Source organism: Lissotriton helveticus, chromosome 9 (assembly GCF_964261635.1).
Source record: "Lissotriton helveticus chromosome 9, aLisHel1.1, whole genome shotgun sequence".
In the NCBI taxonomy this organism is placed as follows: Eukaryota; Metazoa; Chordata; class Amphibia; order Caudata; family Salamandridae; genus Lissotriton; species Lissotriton helveticus.
Window position 1 is genome coordinate 328,416,596 of NC_136070.1, and position 19,337 is coordinate 328,435,932.

Sequence of the window (19,337 nt, forward strand, 5' to 3'; positions counted from 1 at the left end):
TTATGATGAAGTCGGGTACTAAATGTTGGAAAGTGAGGCCCTATAAGAGATGTGATTTGTGAGACCACCACTTCAGTGTGTCTTTCATTTCTGGAGTGATAGATAAAAAATCCTCGAAAGACCCTTCCGATTGAATCCATTGGAGCTGCAAATCCTCTTGCAACAGTGTCATCTTGATACGAGCCAACATGACTACGTTGATTGTGGAAGAAATCACACCTGGGAGCGACTTGAACATCCGGTTGTATGACGGTACAACAATAGTAAAAACATTGCATCGCTTTAAAATGCATGTAAACCCACATTTGTTTAGCACACATACGCTTTTACCTCGCATGCCATTACCACGCATTACTAAGGTAAGTTTTATAGATATATATACATATACATACATATATATTCCTTGTACTCTGCTCGATGTTGCAGCCGCCACATCCCTGTCCTCTCTGTCCGGACAGTTTTCGAAAAAAAGCGAACAAGAAAGACCCAAAGTTTCTGGTGCAATTTTAGTGTTTTATTTCCAAAATAAAACCCAGCAAGTCCGCATGACGCGTTTCGCCTCTAGCTCGAGGCTTGATCACATGATACAGTTGCTAAAACATAGACATGGGTACTTAAGGAGTTCAAAGGAAAGGGGTGGTGTTAATCAATTCCAACCTCCCCAGGTTAACCCTTTACTGTTCACATCCTTATGATACAAGATGTCTGTCATTTGAAACTGAGTTGGTGGCATAGTGCCATACATTTCGATCACAAGGATTTTTTGTTCTGTGCAAAACATATACTGTGCAAATTTCGCAATCTTGAATATATAATCCATATACAATATGTTAATATATACAGAAAAATACATACAATAAAGAAAAAGGTATATATATATAAATAGAATAAAATTCATTGTTATTCTATATACACACTATTTACAATAAAAGGCAAAGTGCCCGTACATAGGAAAATGAACTTACTCCTACTAATAATTGTAATTTCCTACTAGTAATATGTATATGCAATTGTTGACAATAAATATCAGATTCTGTAATCATGATAAATATTGTGTTAACATCAGAACATGTGCAAACCCTTGTGCATATAAAATGACACTTATCTTTCGCAAAGGGACAAAATAATCACATTATTGAAAATATTTACATCTAATTCATATGAACTCACATAATCTTATTAGTTACCCTCGTCAATACCTTAACCCTATGTGTAAAAAATGTGTATAGTGCACAATGATAATTCATAATTCAAAATTTCTTTTATAAGTAAAGTCATAAAAAGGTTTTAAAAAGGTGTGGGAAGAAGGTTCAGATTTTATAGGACATCTTCATACCACCTTCAAACAACGAGTACCAAAACCCAACATGAGAGATATCAATCATAATTCACAGTAAGCATAAAGGACAAGAGGGACATCCTTCCAGGTTTGTAAGATATCTACGTTCATAATTTACATTCAGCCAGGTACAACATACAAATAGAACTAAAGACAAGTATAAAGGTCTTCACTAGCGTTCATCCCCCACGGGGCCTTACTGTCTAATTCTATTATGTACCTGGTTTCCAATACCCGGAGTTTCGCATCTCTGGCTCCTCCTCTCTTTAATGGAGGGACACAGTCTATGGCATAGTATTGGAGGAATATGGGGTCACTGTTGTGCAGATTTTCAAAGTGACGGGCTACCGGGTACGCCTGATCTTTCCCCACGATAGCCCTTATGTGCTGCAGTATCCGCTTGTGCACCGGAAGGCGGGTACTCCCCACATACCGGAGATCACAAGGGCACTGCAGCACATACACTGCAAACTCAGTTCTGCAAGACATGCGCTTCCTACTCATCACAGGCTCATTTTTAAAGGGTACTATATACTGTGTCTTATTGCACCCGTGCCTACATGCCTTGCAGACTGCACATTTCTTAAATCCTACTCCGAGGGCACCCCACGTATCCGAAACCTGTTTCTCAAGAAAGTTATGCACCAACTTGTCTGCCATAGATACAGATTTTCTAAAGGTTATGCTGGGTTTATTGTGGATGTACTTCCCAATAACAGGATCCCCTGTTATCAAATTCCAATTCTTATAGAAAATTCTCCGAATTTCCTTATGCTGTCTGCTGTATTTGATAATCACTTGTGGCTTAATCACTATATCTTCTTCCTTCTGTTCAATGGGCCTATCTTTGATGGCTAGGGCCTCTTGTCTTGTGATAGAATTGGATCGGTTTATAGCCTTCTGAATGATCTTTGCTGAATAGCCACGAGAAAGATAGCGTGCTTTGCTTTCTTCTTGCGCTATCTGACAATCTACATCAGTACTGCAAATTTGCCTGATCCGCAGCATTTCCCCAAAGGGAATGCTGCTAATCAGGTGATAAGGGTGCTGGCTGGACGCATGCAGGACTGTATTTCCAGCCGTTGGTTTTCTGTGCATCCTTGTGGCTATACCTGTTTCCGTTCTATAAACCTCAGTGTCCAAAAATACCACCGACCTAGCATCTATATACGAAGTAAATATCAAATTGAGACCATTATTGTTGATCGCTTCCACAAAGTCCTTGGCTTCACTCATTGTACCTTGCCATATCAAGAATAGGTCGTCTATGTACCTTAAATACAAGGGAACATGTTTCTGCATTACTTCACTCAAAGTGCCCCCGAGGACCTGCTCCTCCCAAAGTCCCATGTGTAAACATGCCAGACTCGGGGAGAAGCAGGCCCCCATTGCGACACCCCATACCTGCTGATATAGCTGGTTGTTAAAAAGGAAGAAATTCTGTTCAAGGCACATTTCAATAATTGACAACAACATTCTGTTGTGCGCCGAGAAATTCATGGGTCTCTTATTTAAAAAAAACTCTGTCGCTTTAAGCCCATCAGAATGTTTGATTGATGTATATAGTGAAGTTACATCTAATGTTATCAATAAACAGTCCGTATTCCACACATTACTCAATTTTCTGATAAAATCAGATGTGTCCTGTACATATGATCTTAAACCTTTTACGCATTCCTGTAAGAAGAAGTCTATATAACGCGAGATATTTTCAGTCGCGCTATATATATATATATTACCTACTGGCGGTCGCCAGTAGGTATATATAGTTAGGATTTTTTCTCTATGGGTTTTTTGAAAATTCTATGTCTAATAACTTTGGCGTTTGTGGACGGAATTGGCTGAAATTTTCAGGAAAATGGCACATTTTGTTTCTGAGCAGCCCTTGAAAATTTGGGGGGGGGTTCGTCCAGTGGGGGCCGAGAAAAAAGGGGGGTCCCAAAACGCGTTTTTCCCATGTTAATTTCCATAGGGCGGTTGGCCTCACTTTTAGCCCGAACGGCTGAATGGATTTGCACGAAACTTGGCAAAATTGTAGGGACTGGTAGCCCGATGTGCCTTTTGTAGGTCTCAATATATGTGCTCCAGTGGATTTTGAGAAATTAACGTTTAAAAAAGATATATATCTGTAACAGCGGACTGGGCAGCGGCCCAGGACGCGTACTTTTCGCGCAACGGAGCTTTGTGAAGCGAAGCTGATTGGTTCTCCGGCGTCTGTCAACATTCCAAACAGTCCGTAGCGGCCGCCATCTTGTCTCTCGGTAGGATCGAGAGACAAGAGGAGGTCAAAACAAAGGGGGAAATAACTATAAGGGGGCATAGTAGATCCTCGCTGACCCCCTAGGTTTGATGTGGAGGTTTTAAAAGGGCCCCGCGGGGCAAAAAAAAAAATAATAATAATAATCGAACGGCTGAATGGATTTGCACGAAACTTGGCAAAATTGTAGGGACTGGTAGCCCGATGTGCCTTTGCTAGGTCTCAATATATGTGCTTCAGTGGATTTTGAGAAATTAACGTTCAAAAAAAGATATATATCTGTAACAGCGCACCGCTTCGCGTACTTTTCGCGTTACGGAGCTTTGCGAAGCGAAGCTGATTGGCTCTCCGGTGTCTGTAAACATTCCAAACAGTACGTAGCGGCCGCCATCTTGTCTCTCGGTAGGATCGAGAGACAAGAGGAGGCCAAAGCGAAGGGGCAAATGACCATAAGGGGGCATAGTAGATCCTCGCTGACCCCCTAGGTTTGATGTGGAGGTTTTAAAAGGGCCCCGCGGGGCAAAAAAAATAAATAATAATAATAATCGAACGGCTGAATGGATTTGCACGAAACTTGGTAAAATATTAGGGACTGGTAGCCCGATGTGCCTTTGCTATGTCTCAATATATGTGCTTCAGTGCATTTTGAGAAATTAACGTTCAAAAACAAGATATATATCTGTAACAGCGCTCCGCTTCGCGGAGATAAAATTATATCTGTATTACCTAGCTGTTGCTAACACCAGTTAGCGACGGCTAGTAGGAGATAGCGACCATCTTGGGTCCCACTTTGCATGTGAGTGATATTTATCACTAATGACATGCAAAGTGGGCATGCCAAGATGTTAGCGACTGGAAACAGTCGCTAACATCGCTATCTCCTAGGGACTGGTAGCCCGATGTGCCTTTGCTATGTCTCAATATATGTGCTTCAGTGCATTTTGAGAAATTAACGTTCAAAAACAAGATATATATCTGTAACAGCGCTCCGCTTCGCGGAGATAAAATTATATCTGTATTACCTAGCTGTTGCTAACACCAGTTAGCGACGGCTAGTAGGAGATAGCGACCATCTTGGGTCCCACTTTGCATGTGAGTGATATTTATCACTAATGACATGCAAAGTGGGCATGCCAAGATGTTAGCAACTGGAAACAGTCGCTAACATCGCTATCTCCTATTATCAACTTTTGGAAATATTCGAGATAAGCGCGAATATTTCCAAAAAGTAACAGCTGCCCTGAGCAGTTCTTAGCCATGTTATCCAATGGGAGGTGGATAACATGGCTAAGAGCATTAGCTCGGTAATGCATGAATATCGCTGAGTTTTCAGCGATATTAATGCATTGCGGTCGTTTTTTATCGTATTTGCGATAAACCTTGATAATAGCAAGGTTTATCTGCGATAATTTCTGACGGTAAAAAAATCTTTGCAATGCATCGTTAGGGATAAATATCGCTTAACTTTGGTAATATGCCCCAACGTCTGTTAACGTTCGATTCGAAGGAAATCAGGAATTGTTGAAAAACATTGTGTGCGCCATCTTGTCTTTTTTCAAATGCCACACTTTTGTCGTGCACGGCAGCCATTTTAGATGCCTTGACCAGACCCACTCTGTGCACGCTGTCGATCCTTAGCATGGCTCCCCACCCTCGCAAGCATCTCACCCAGGCAGTGGTCACCCCCGCTCTCTGTCTTATGCATGGGTAATAAACCTCCCCCCATCTGCGCTGCTCTTCCCTGAGAATCACACCCTGTGCCCGCCCGACACCTCCCTTTCGCCCTATTCACTACCGCACCCTCTGACACTCCTTTTCCTCTGTGTCCGATTGTCCAGGCCGGTCCTAGGCTATCAGCTAGCCCTGCAGATGTAGTTTATGGCCACAGCTGTAAAGAATCACCCCTCTTCAAAGGAGTTATAGTAGATCAAGGCCCACACTCGATGAGATCCGTCACAGCAGAAGCGTTGCTATTATCTGAAAACCATCCTGTATTGTGATTGGGGAGGGGACCGAGCGTGAAGCGGAAGATTCCAGGGATGACTCTTTGTACATCAAAGTTTTTACAATTATGTGTCACATTAAAAATATATAGCACTCCGACAAAGTAGTAAGATTATAAAACTTTAATAATTTATAAATATATACAAGAAAACAAAAATAGTAATAACATATAAACATTTTTAGGGAAAAACAACGAAGTAGCGGTCGGCTGTGCGAATAGTCCCAACGCAGCACAACGTCCAGATTTCCGGCGTGGGGCGTCGCGGGGGGTGGGTCATCAGTAGCAAACTGTTGTGCGAATAGTTCCAAGGCAGCAGAACGCGCCGAAATCTAGATGACACGAAAGTGATGTCTAGTAAGTTGCCACCCAGCAAATAACGGCGTGGGGCGTCGCGGGGGGTGGGTCATCAGTAGCAAACTGTTGTGCGAATAGTTCCAAGGCAGCAGAACGATGGCACCAAGGTGATGTCCAGTAAGTTGCCGCACTGGTTTTGGTATCCTACAATGCTGCTCCGAATAACGGCGTGGGGCGCCCCGGGGGAGGCGGCGTGAACGGGCCTCTCCAGGTGGAGTCTCATCTGTTTTAGTGGGGCGCCCCTTTACCGTTTCAGTTGCCATTCCGTCCGCTTTTGGTCCACTGTGTCAAAATCCGCCATTCAGCTGAGTTGCGCCCACTCTTGCGGTGCAGCGATAGGCGGCTGCCACAGGACTCTCAAAATGGCGGCAGGCTCTTTCCTTTTTGGGCGTGGTCCACTGAAATGGCCCTGGGACACCTTGGAAATCGGACGCTTGTCTGCTAGGTCTTGGACCCCATTCTCGAAAGCGTCCCCTCTGCCTTGAGAATTCATCAAAAGTTTTGGGGGCCCCGACTCCTGTAGGCTTCTGGTGGGGAGCGGCTGCCATGATTGCTCGCGGAATGACCACGACGGAGCTACGAGATGGTGGTGCTCTCATGCTGACGCCAGTTTAGTCTGAAACATCCAGAAACAAGGTGGGGCTTTCATCGTTTGGGGGAAAAAAAAAGTTTTCATCCAATGAAAAGTGTTGTTTTTAGGTCATATGATCAAGCCTTCCATCATTAGGAAACCAAAAGTAAAATGAACCAATGAAAAGTTTTATAAACAAGTCACATGACCTGTTATGCGGCATAGGGTATAAAATGCGGAGAAAATACGTTGGCACGTGAGGCGGCGTCAGTAGCGGACCGATGTGCGAATAGGCCGAAGGCAATACAACGCGCCAAGATCCGGATGGCACCGAGGTGGTGTCCAGCAAGTTGCAGCACTGGTGTGGCCATCCTACAATGCTGAAAGTCGGCGTGGGGCGCCCCGTTGGCCTGTGAGTTTGCGTCAGTAGCGGACCGATGTGCGAATAGGCCGAAGGCAGCACAACGCGCCAAGATCCGGATGGCACCGAGGTGGTGTCTAGTAAGTTGTCGCACTTCTGTGGCCATCCTACAATGTTGAAAGTCGGCGTGGGGCGCCCCGTTGGCCTGTGAGATGGCGTCAGTAGCGGACCGATGTGCGAATGGGGCCAAAGGCAGCGCAACAATATTTTCTGACTGACACCACAAGGCGCTGAGATGCCAAGATCCGGATGGCACCGAGGTGATGTCTAAGTTGCGGACTGATGTGCGAATGGGGCCAAAGGCAGCGTAACAATATTTTTTGTATGGAAGATACCACTAGGCGTTGAGATGCCAAGATTCGGATGGCACTGAGGTGATGTCTAGCAAGTTGGTGTGGTCATCCTACAATGCTGAAACTCGGCGTGGGTCGCCCCATTAGCCTGTGAGATGGCGTCAGTAGCGGACCGATGTGCGAATAGGCCGAAGGCAGCACAACGCGCCAAGATCCGGATGTCACCGTGGTGGTTTCATAGTTGAGAGGCACTTCATCTGCAGTGGGGCGCCGAGATCCGGATGGCACCGAGGTGATGTCTAGCAAGTTGCTGTACTGGTGTGGTCATCCTACAATGCTGAAACTCGGCGTGGGTCGCCCCATTAGCCTGTGAGATGGCGTCAGTAGCGGACCGATGTGCGAATAGGCCGAAGGCAGCACAACGCGCCAAGATCCGGATGTCACCGTGGTGGTTTCATAGTTGAGAGGCACTTCATCTGCAGTGGGGCGCCGAGATCCGGATGGCACCGAGGTGATGTCTAGCAAGTTGCTGTACTGGTGTGGTTATTCTACAATGCTGAAACTCGGCGTGGGGCGCCCCATTAGCCTGTGAGATGGCGTCAGTAGCGGACCGATGTGCGAATGGGGCCAAAGGCAGCGCAACAATATTTTCTGAAGAGAAGACACCAAAAGGTGCTGACATTCCAAGATCCGGATGGCACCGAGGTGGTGTCTAGCAAGCTATGCAGTTGAGTTGTGTGCGCACTTGCGGCGAATAGGTCGAAGGCAGCATAACAATGTTTTCTGAATAGGAGACACCACAAGGCGTTGAGATTCGGTTACCACCGAGGTGATGTCTAGCAAGTTGCCGCACTGGTGTGGCCATCCTACAATACTGCTCCGAATAACGGCGTGGGGTGCCCGAAGGGGGGGGGAGCCGGCGTGAATGGGCCTTCCTAGGTGGAGGCTCGTCTGCTGTAGTGGGGCGCCCCTTTACCGTTTCAGTTGCCATTCAGCTGAGTTTCGGCTGCTCTTGATGCTACAGCGACAGGCGGCTGCAAGAGGACTCTCAAAATGGCGGCCTGTTCTTTGGATTTGGGCCTGGTCCACTAAAATGGCCCTGGGACACCTTAGAACTCGGACGCTCGATTTTTTTTCCTTTCCTGTACATGCAAAAAAAGGTAAATGCCCGGTACGTTACACGCTTCATCTGCCACGATGAACTCTCCAGAGGAACCGAAAAAAAATATAGTTGTGGTAACTATACCATGCATCGTCATATGGAGAGGTGGCACCAATTAATTATAGTGCTGCATAAAAGAGAGATTTGGAGGAGAACCCCTGACCTGCTAGTACATTCATCAAAGAAGTGGCACTGAGAGCTTCAGAGGCAAGGGAAACGGTCCCAAATATTTAGAAGAACTTTGGAAAGATTAAAATGACATGTTTAGATTGTGGCAAATTAATTTCATGTGGACAGATGAGTGTTACTCTAATAAATACAGCATATGAACATCATCATAGTCGATGGTTGGTAGAGACATTTTGACTATATCCTGGACCTGCCCGTCCTCGCCCAAAATGGCGCCGGAATAAATGGGACTCGTAACTCCTTGTTGTGTACTGGTTGCAGAACCTTGAAATCACGAGATACGTATGCAGTTTTGAAGCACATGGCGGGCGGGGACGAGAATTGATTGAATATTTCGACATCCCTATTGATATTAAGTTCTGATGTGTTATTGATTACTGTACTGTTGAAAGTTCGAATTAACGTCACCCATGGTACTTGCCCGCAAATGTATATCTAGATAATTTTATTGTAACTGGCCCTGTCGTATTTTAATTATAAAATGTACGTCCACCGATTCCGTAACTGTTAGACACCTTAGTTCTTGCAACCTAATGGCCCGCCCGTTACGTTCCTCTACAGTGTAAATGTCTATTCATCATATACGATTACAGTTTGCTCTGTGGCAGGCCCACGTGGTTATAGGCTCGTATTTGTATAATGAAATTTTCACAATAAAGGTTTTTAAAAGAAAACATGGTAGTAGTATATACATTGGTAAAGTTTTTAATAATAGTGACTGTTTTAAAATCATTAAAAGGCAAGTGAAATAAAGCAGACCAATTACATGAAGGGTAAAAGGTATAATACGAAGGAACGCAGTAAAGATAAATGGTCAAGGGCTGTTGTGTTTTCTATTCCTGCAACATAAAGTGATCGATAAGAATCTCATATTCAGGCGTATCGGCGACTAAGACAGCAGGTCGACCCTCTTTTGCTCAACGGCTCCGTCATGGGACGAAGAAACGCTCTTTTTCTCGAAAAAAGAATATATTTTACTTGCAGGACAGTTGTAAAATTTCCGGGAAAGTACATTAGCCTGGAACATTATAACATATATTTAAGAAAAAATAATGTTCGGAAGTAATGAAAAGCGTAATTTTTAGGTCATATGACCAAGCCTTTCATCATTACAATAAGAAAAGTAAAATGAACCAATGAAAAGTTTTATTAACAAGTCACATGACTTGTTATGCTTACGTTACGCGCTGCGCGCCCCGGATGACTTCCGGATGCGCTAACGCGGCGCGTCATATGACGCATTACGCGACAACGCAGGTACAGAATATAGTCAAAATGTCTCCACCAACCAGCGGTCGGAACACAACCCCTTTCAGCAGGCTAAATAGTTCTGTTAAATGACAACAGAAGGGACAGGTAACAAGAACCATCAGTCAAAGAGGGGAGGGCTAGTTCTTCTCTACCGGGTTACATTGGGGCGCTACCGGAACTGATCGAATTGGTAGTCTACAGTGTTTCTGGATGTTTCAGACTGAAGCTGGGGTTAGCATGAGAGCAGCACAATTTCGTAGCTCCGTCGTGGTCATTCCGCAACCAATCATGGCAGCCGTTCTTTATCGTTATTTTGGGCGGGGTGGGTGGCGGAGCCGAGCTGTTTTGCAGCCATCATTGTGTGGAGTTCAGTTCATCTCACTAGTTTTGTATTTGTCATGAGGGGTTGTTCCTAATGTTTCTATTTTAGCGAGGTCAAAAAGAGATCCCATTAGTGGCCTACTGATTTTGCTCGATTCCTTTTCTTTTTTTTTACACGATTTTTCGTTATCTGCAAAGACTAAACAGAGTATTGCGACTCTGTGTTTGTTTGTAAATAGAGAATGAACCAAAGAGAACTAATTCTAAAACAGTAAATACTTGGATAACAATCAATCAAATGGAGAGAGAAGCAGGCACGACGGATTACAATGGGGGCAAAGGCCTGCGTTAACTACCTTTCACTATCTGCAAAGAGAGAGTACTCCTAATAGAAATGAGGGGGGGGGGGGGCACCATTCAAAGCAGATCAGTGTGCATAAACACGAAAATGTTTTCACTTACCACGTACTTGACATTCGACAGCTTATGATATTTGCTATTAAAAAACCATTGAAATTCACTGAAAAAACCATAGGTTATAGACCATATATAGTTAGGAATTAGCATTTACAAAACCTTGAAAATTCACTGAAAAAACCATAGGTTATAGACCATATATAGTTAGGAATTAGCATTTAAAAAACCTTATTTTACTCACACAAAACCATTGAAATTCCATATATAGTTAGTTGCACTAACTATATATCGCGCACCCGCAATCCACTGCTGATCATGTCACATATTACATCATTCATGACATGGTCAGTGACATCACTGATGACATCACTGATGACATCTCAAATGACATCACTGATGACATCACTGATGACATCTCATTTGACATCATTCTTGTGCTAATACGATAAACCTCTTCAGACTCTAATATAACCTTAGATACACTCAGTGTATACAGACACTCACACACTGCCACTCATCCATGGAGTTACTCACACACCCAGTCAGTCATGCAAAGAAACAATCTCACCTCCATTTCTTCAACTATACAGTTAAACACACCTTACTTATTGAAACATATACTAACACATATTTACTCTCTTATACAATCCCTGATACAAGTTCACAATGATCGATACAACTACTCACTCATTCAGTGGCTCTCATGCACAGTTATTTATATATGCCAACTCTCACATGTACTGTGTTTTACATATGTACTTACTATGACATGTAGCATTGAGATATCCATTCACTCATCAATACACTCATGCACACAGTCAACTGCCCATGTAGCTGTTTCCACATGCACTCTTGAACTCATACACCTAGTGAATAAACTGCTCACACATCTATGCATAGAGTCACACACCTTCCAGCCACCCCTACACAAACTCAATCTCCCATAGAAATACTTGGGCAACCAATTAATAACACATATAGCCTCTCGTATAGCTAATGATCAACACATGCAGCAGTTTACAGAACAACAGACATAATGATGCACAAATTAAGACAGTTTAGTCACTAACCCATGCATTCAGTGAGACACATTTAATCACTCACTCATACAGTCAGTCACGCACCTACTAAATCCTTCATCCAGACACTTATACATCCACTCATTCTTCAATATGTAAAACATATTTAAACTTTACAAAAACACACAGACACTAGATGATGTCATCAGTGATGTCATGTGAGATGTCATCAGTGATGTCATTTGAGATGTCATCAGTGATGTCATCAGTGATGTCACTGACCATGTCATGAATGATGTAATATGTGACATGATCAGCAGTGGATTGCGGGTGCGCGATATATAGTTAGTGCAACTAACTATATATGGAATTTCAATGGTTTTGTGTGAGTAAAATAAGGTTTTTTAAATGCTAATTCCTAACTATATATGGTCTATAACCTATGGTTTTTTCAGTGAATTTTCAAGGTTTTGTAAATGCTAATTCCTAACTATATATGGTCTAAACCTATGGTTTTTTCAGTGAATATATATATATATTCAACACAATTGCCTGTGACATAAGAGGCACACTGCAGGGCTCTCCCCTCCGGGCTGTATTGTCTCAGCACGCTTCACCACACTGCATCAAATGGTGTGCCCGACGCGTTTCAGGGGGACTCCCCCCCTCATCAGGGGCTGCTTCCAATAAACCCTCGATGTGTGTCACGTGTTTTATAGACATTTTCTCTCAGGCAAATCCATAGACAAGCATGTGTCATCATTAGCTGGACTTGTGGGATTTGTAGTCCATAGTGACACACTCATGTCGAGAGTCTTGGATCCATAATGCTTTTAATTCATACCTTGAGTAGGCTGCTTCTGTACTTCAGCACGCTGTGTTTAAAATGACGAGTCATTCCACAAATGACACGGCACTCCAGATCTGATTGCTTATGGTATTATTTATTCATACCAAACCAAACACCAACTCAACCAACGCGTTTCAGCCTCACAGGCTTTTTTCACGGTTAGTGAGTCCCTTTTTGCTTTCACTATTTGTACCCATGTCTGCCACAATGAGGCATTATGGGACTTGTAGTGATTTTAGTGAATTTAAAACCAAAACTTTACACAATTTGAACAATTCAAACATTTTCTAAATAATAATATCAAAAGGACTATGTGTGAGCAGTTTCATTTTGGTCATTACATTGTATAATTTTTACTATTGGTCTACATTATTTTGTAGTTTGTTCATTTATGGATTTATAGCGCTGTAGTTAAATGGTTTAGTACACTATTTATGTCACTAGCGCAGTCTTGTTTCTAGACAATTCCAGTCATTCACTGTTATGGGTATAGTACCCTATCGGCTATGTTGAAGTCTGTTTGGCTCCTTTATTTAATCATATTTTGCTGATTATTCCAGGTGAACATAAAGTTCCTCATCAAAATTGATCCCACTGGGATGTTTCGTTCTGAGTCTTATGATGTATTTGGACTCAATTTGACGCAATTTCTTAGTTCTGTTGCCCCCTCGTTCTCCCGGGGGGATCATGTGGATTGCATAGTATTGCATTCCTTTCCAGTTACCTTTCTGGCATGTTGCAAGATGTTTTGCAGTTATATATATCACCGCTCGTCAACACTCCCACCACCAACCGCTACTGTATGTTATGTTACAAAAACTTGATATATCGCTGCGGCTCACCGCGGGCATCTTGGAACTTGAATAGCAGATCAGTTAGGAAGCAACTATTAGAAGAGCTAAGTCGTGAGATGTCTTTTAAAGCCTGAAAACTCAGTGCATGTAGTGATATGAAGGAGAAGCTTGTTCCAGTGATAGGAGCAAGCTACGAGAAGGACCGACTGACGTATTTTAGTGTTTGAATACGACGTGGGTGGAGGAGAAGCTGGCTTCTTGATCTGAGGTTTGGGGAAGATAAGGGAATAGATTATCCTGCAAATATGTAAGCCTTTTGCCTGACCAAGCTTTATAGGTCAGACAGACCAGTTTAAAAATTGCTCTCTTCTTTACAGGTAGCCAGTGAAGTGCCCTGAGCAGCAGACTGAAGGTGTGCTAGTGGCTATTTATTAACCAGTCGGGCAGCAGTATTTTGTACCACCTGTGATTTCGATTGATAAGATTCATTAGATGCTAAGAGTAGCACATTTCCATAGTCCAGGCGACTGATTATCAGCGCCTGGACTAGGGTCTTCTGGGAGGTCAGTGGGAGCCACTGTAATACCCTCTTAAGGAAGTGCATTTGTCACAGGTAGCTATCACCTGCTCTTTCATTGATAGTTTGTTGTTAGAATACCTAAATTCCTTACTGTACTTTTAGGAGAGGGAGCTGAGTTGAGCTCGGTGGACCACCAATCAGTTGTCCAAACGGACTGCATTTTTCTAAATAATACAATCTCAGTCTTGTCCCCTTTCAATTGGAGGTAATTTAGGGGCATCCACGTAGCAATTTTTCGCATTCATGTTGTAAATGTCGTATGACATTCTATATATCTGGGCAGAGGGATGTGACCAGTTGTGTGTCAGCATATGAAAGTATTTGACAGTCATAGGAATTAACCAACTGAGCCAGGGGAGAGATGTAGATATTAAAAAGTGTGGGGCTCAGGGCCGTGCCCTGAGGCACTCCCATGCCCAGGGAAAGAGTCTTAGATTTGAAAGGACCAAGAGTAATTTTTGGAGTCCAGTCCTTAAAAAAGTTAGTTAGCCAATTCAGTGAAATGCCATTAATTTCCATCTCATGAAGATGTTGAATCAGGATGGTATGAGACAAGGTATCAAATGCCGCCGAAAGATCGAGAAGTACCAGCATTGCTGGTGTACATGCATCCAGGGAAAGGCTGAGAGAGTCAACTACAGCTACAAGGGTGGTTTCTGTGCTATGAGTGGGACGAAATCCCAATTTAGAAGAATCCAGCAGAGATATGTCTCTAAGTAAGATGAAAGTTGTCTATTAACATGAGGTTTCAACAACTTGATAATCGAGGGTAAGAGAGAAACAGGATGATAGCTTCCCAAGTCCATGGGATTGGCATGTGATTTTTTTTAAGATAGGTGTGACAAAAGCGGCTTTCCATTGCTTAGGCACCATGGTTGATGATAAAGATAAGTTACATAAGAGTGTTAATCTCTTTGCTAGTAGAACATATTGTGTGTGGTATAATTAGCTCTGGTGGGAAAGGTACAGGAGTCCTGGCGACGTTCGGGCATGGACGGGCGCAGACGGGCTTGCCTTTGGTGCACATGCTGTGCACGTCCGCTGCACGTCGGCACCAGGGTCTGTTTAAATATACGGGTAGGAGAACAACTAGACCACTGCCCATCTAAGATGGCTGCAGCTAATCGCGGAGAAGAAGGACTCTAGGCTCTCTCCGCTCAATCATCAATTACAATTCTGCAGCGGACCAAGGAGCAAGGGAATCATCCACACAGAATGAGGGGCATGCAGCAAATGTGGATATCGCTTGAAGTAAGTGCCCAAGTAAAAGTAAAATAAATGCTTTTAAAAAGATTAAAACTGAAGACTTTTAAATGTCAAAAAATCATTTGGGACAGTACCTGAGAGGCGCGTAATGGCCGTACCCAACCTGTCTATCTGCTGTGCGTCAGCGACCGGGTCTGTTTAAAAATAAGAATGTGAGAGCAACTAGACCGTCGCCTGTCTAAGATGGCTGCCGCCAATCGAGGAGATGGACTCTATCCTCCCTCCACTCAATCAGCAATTACAATGCTGCGGCGGACTGGGGAGCAAGGGAATGATCCACACAGAATGAGCGCCATTCAGCAAATGGCGATATCGCTATAAGTGCCTTAGTAAAAGTTAAAGAAATGCTTTTAAAAAGATTAAAACCGTAGACTTTTAAAGGTCACAAATTAATATGAGTCAGTACCCAAGAGGTAAGTAATGGCCGTGCCCAAGCTGTCTATCCTGACTATTTGACCACATCTGGTGGTAATAGTGGCCCTGAATCATCAAGGAGTTGGCTGCATGCACAGCGATGGCAGACATGGTGGAAAACTGCTTGCCAATATTGTCCAAACTGCGGGTTATTTGATCTCCACCTGATAAATGATAGTGTTTGGCTTGGGGTGTCCTGTCAAGCATGAAGGGGAATAATCAGGGGCCACTTACTTTTTATCAATATGAGGGAGGGCAGCCACTACTGTGGAGGGTTTTTCATTACCTTAATGCCCTCCTTCCAAATTTAATCAAATATCGGTATAGACCCGACCGACTTCCTCATCTGCTCCTTAAAATCATAGAGGAATAAGTTGAAATGTCATTGACAGGCGGTCCCGCCGACGGAGCTATCTTCGACGAGATGGTCGTTGACGGGGCTGACATTGACGGGATAATCTCTGGAGTCAACGTGGACAGCATTGTCTTTGACAGGAGCGTTGAAACGAGCTTTGTTGCCTGAATCATCTTCGACGGAGTGGGAGTGTCGGAAGAGGCTGTTGTCATAAGCTTCGCCGTCAACAGTGGTTGTCGTGCCGTCGATGATCTCGGTGTCAACAGTGAAGATGACATTACCAGAGACCTGACCGAGGATTTATGCCTCGTCAATAGGTCAGAGGAATAATCATGAGAGCAGTGTCTATCTTTGTGAGCAGGTGAAGATGGCACCGACAAGGCTGTCTCGGAGGAGAAACGTTTTTGCTTCTCCTTTTGCTTAGAGTGCCTAGCCTGATGAGATATCTTCAACGTCGTTCTGGTTTCATCAGAACTGCCTTCATGTGACCTAGGTCTCTTCTGGGACCTGGAAGAGGTGTCACTGTCGTCCTCAGATGAGGTTCCTTTCTTGGATCTGTGAAGCCACAATAGCAGTCTTCCTTCCCTGTGAGTTTTTGAGGAGAAAGTGCGGCAAATCTTGCACTCTTCAACTCATGCTTGGGATGAAGGCAATAAAGGCAATCCTTATATGTGTCATCCACATGAACCCTTTTCTTGGCATAGCTTGTGCAGGGACGGAAAAGGCCTTTTTTGTCAGGCATAGTAGAAGTAACAAGGTTGTAAATCTTTTTAGAAGAAAAATTCTGAGCAGAGCTCAGGGAGACTCTCTACAAGCACGACGTGCAGTGAACATTTGAGGGACTCAGACTCTCTAGGAAAGGTCTGCAAGGTGCGAGCACATGATTGGTCATAGTTCAAATTTGGTCCTTTTTTTAAAAAGGACATAGCACATGCGCGCTGCATGCCTGACCGGCTTAGAACCCTGCCCCTCTTTGACGATGCTGTTGCCCCTATAGACCCCAACTGACTGCTCCACTAGTTCACCTGCACGTCATAGAAGCTAGCTAGGATACCCCCCAGGCTGACCCCCATGTGGCGCGAGCTTATCCAGTCCTCACGAAGACCTCTCTCTCTCTCCATTTCTACGCTTTCCCCCTGCCTCTCTCGTCTTCCTATTCGGCTCTTGGACCTTTTATATGATCGTGGCGCCCTGCTGGGCCTTTTACAGTATATTGGATCAATCTTCTGATGCATTATTCCCAAGGGCTGCGAGATCTGGGTTGTACACGTACCATGTTGTTATGCCAGCTTGTATTAAGCCATGCGGCCGGCCCCGCTGGGGTTGTAGGCAAGGCGCTGTGTCCAATAGTTCACTCTGTCTGGCATCTATGTTTGATTACTGACAACTGTCGCGGCCGGTCCCGGTCTGGGGTTGTAGGCTTAACGCTGTGTTTTTGAGACCCTATTATGGGTGTGGTTCTTTATAATAAAACAGACTTTAAATAAAAAGGATATAGCTAGGATGTTAAATTGATGGCCGATTGCCATTATAGTCTATGATTGTTATACATACTGCTTTACTATTGTACTCTGAGACTCCCACTTCAATGACGGGGAATGATTCAAGCATGTGAATCTACGACAGAGCCAATACTGGATAAACAAGCATTCCCAGACAAGGTTCAGCCTACTTAGGTCTCATCAGTGAGGTATAGCTTGAGTCCTATGACACAGTGAGCACGGAACCCATTTGGGACATACCTGTTGCATTTAGGAAATCTATTGTAAAAACAACAGGGTCAATGATGGAATGCTTGAATTAATCTCAGCCACTTGTGATTGCACGAACATGGCCTATATAAATAACACATGTGAAATGTGCATCCTGTGTTTGACAAATTCCTAAATGTGGTCTTGTGGGACAAAGCATAATCAAAATCAGCAGGATATGGCATTCAACCATTAATATAGCACCAGGGCCAAAAGCAATTGAAAAGAAAAAAAACTTGACAAGGTAATTTTAAAAGTAAGTGGCTACAAATTACTCAGTGGGAATTAAATAATGTTTTATGCCCATGAACACCAATGCTAAATAACAGATGCCTGTCACTAGGTTCCTATGTCACAAAGGAACTTCTAGTGACACTGAATTGCAGCACTAGCTTGTGATAAGACACCAATGCAAGATTTCTTTCTGCTGCTGGTGAATGACAGAAATAAAGAGCCCCATAAGGCCTTGGTTCAACATCCTTTTAGTTTTGCTTTGTCGTGGCCCAGCCCTACCCTGCCCCCCTTAGAGCATTTCCTTCACTGTGTGGAGAGGACTGTTCCCCAGAGAGTCCTTCGTTATACTGCCAAACCGGACAACCCACTTGGGTTGATTTTCAACCCCACATAGCATTTCCCCTTATCCAGTGAGGGCGTATGTCCCCTATTTTTTATTTCCCCTTCTCACTTTGCTGGAGGAAGCAGGCCTAGGCAGTGCTTTTTTGCTCAGACAGTCTCATCTGCCCCAGTTACATCACTGGAGTGAATGTAGTATGGAAAAAGCCGCTGATGCCCTAGAAGACTTTTTTGCATGAGGTTCAGAAAGCAGGAGCACCTGTTCATGGGGCAAACATTGTTATTTTCCTTTTTTACTAATCAGAATATTTACCACCCTTTAGAGTGAACCCTTTCCCCCTATGATGAGGAGTGTACTCACGTTGCCTTCATACAAATCCATACTTCTTTAGAAGTGGCACAACTAGCTTTTAAACCTTATAATGGCAGACACAGCGAAATTGGACAGCTCCTCTTGACCAATAGGACTAAAGCTCATTTCATTCAATGCGAAGTTTACATTAAACCTCAAACAGATTTCAGGTTGCACCAAGCCATAGGTCAATCCACGCTTTGTGTAAATCTGTCCTGCAGTGTTTGATGTGCACAGGCAAAAATTCCTATAGAATTTTGAAAGGGAAACAAACGTTTTCCCTCAACCACCCCCAAATCTTTGCGTACTATGATCAATCTGCATTAAAATTAGCAAAGAAATTCTAAGCTGGCTAAATACTTTTCATTTTCCATTGTGTGCAGATTCATCAAACTGGTCCAAAGTTATTAGCAATCCAAATTTTCTTTTATGAAAGTACAACTCAACCATAACTAAAAAGTCACTATTGTGTGCATAATGCAAAACAGCAGAACACCAAATATCATAGGCCCGATTCACACAACAGTTATTAATCTGCACCTGCAGTTTCCAACCATGAGAGCAAGTTTACACATTTCTGTTCCCAAACCTTTAAGGTTACTCTAGGGACCAGTGCCACTCGTACCTTTCCAGACATATTTCAGAAACATTTTGTGAACGTGGATGTGCCTCTGCATTGGCATTTTGACCATTGCAATTGCACACAACATTCCCATATCCATAGTGAAATGACACCACTTTTATGCAATGGCAGACACATTATTTTCTTTCAATTTTATCCATGGATTTTTTTTTTTTTTTTT

General features: G+C 43.5%; 1 protein-coding gene across 7 annotated transcripts in view; it reads right to left on the reverse strand.

Annotated features, from left to right (window-relative positions):
* EML5 (EMAP like 5) overlaps positions 1–19,337 on the reverse strand; it is a 1,317,369-nt gene that overhangs the window by 430,211 nt on the left and 867,821 nt on the right. The window lies entirely within an intron of this gene.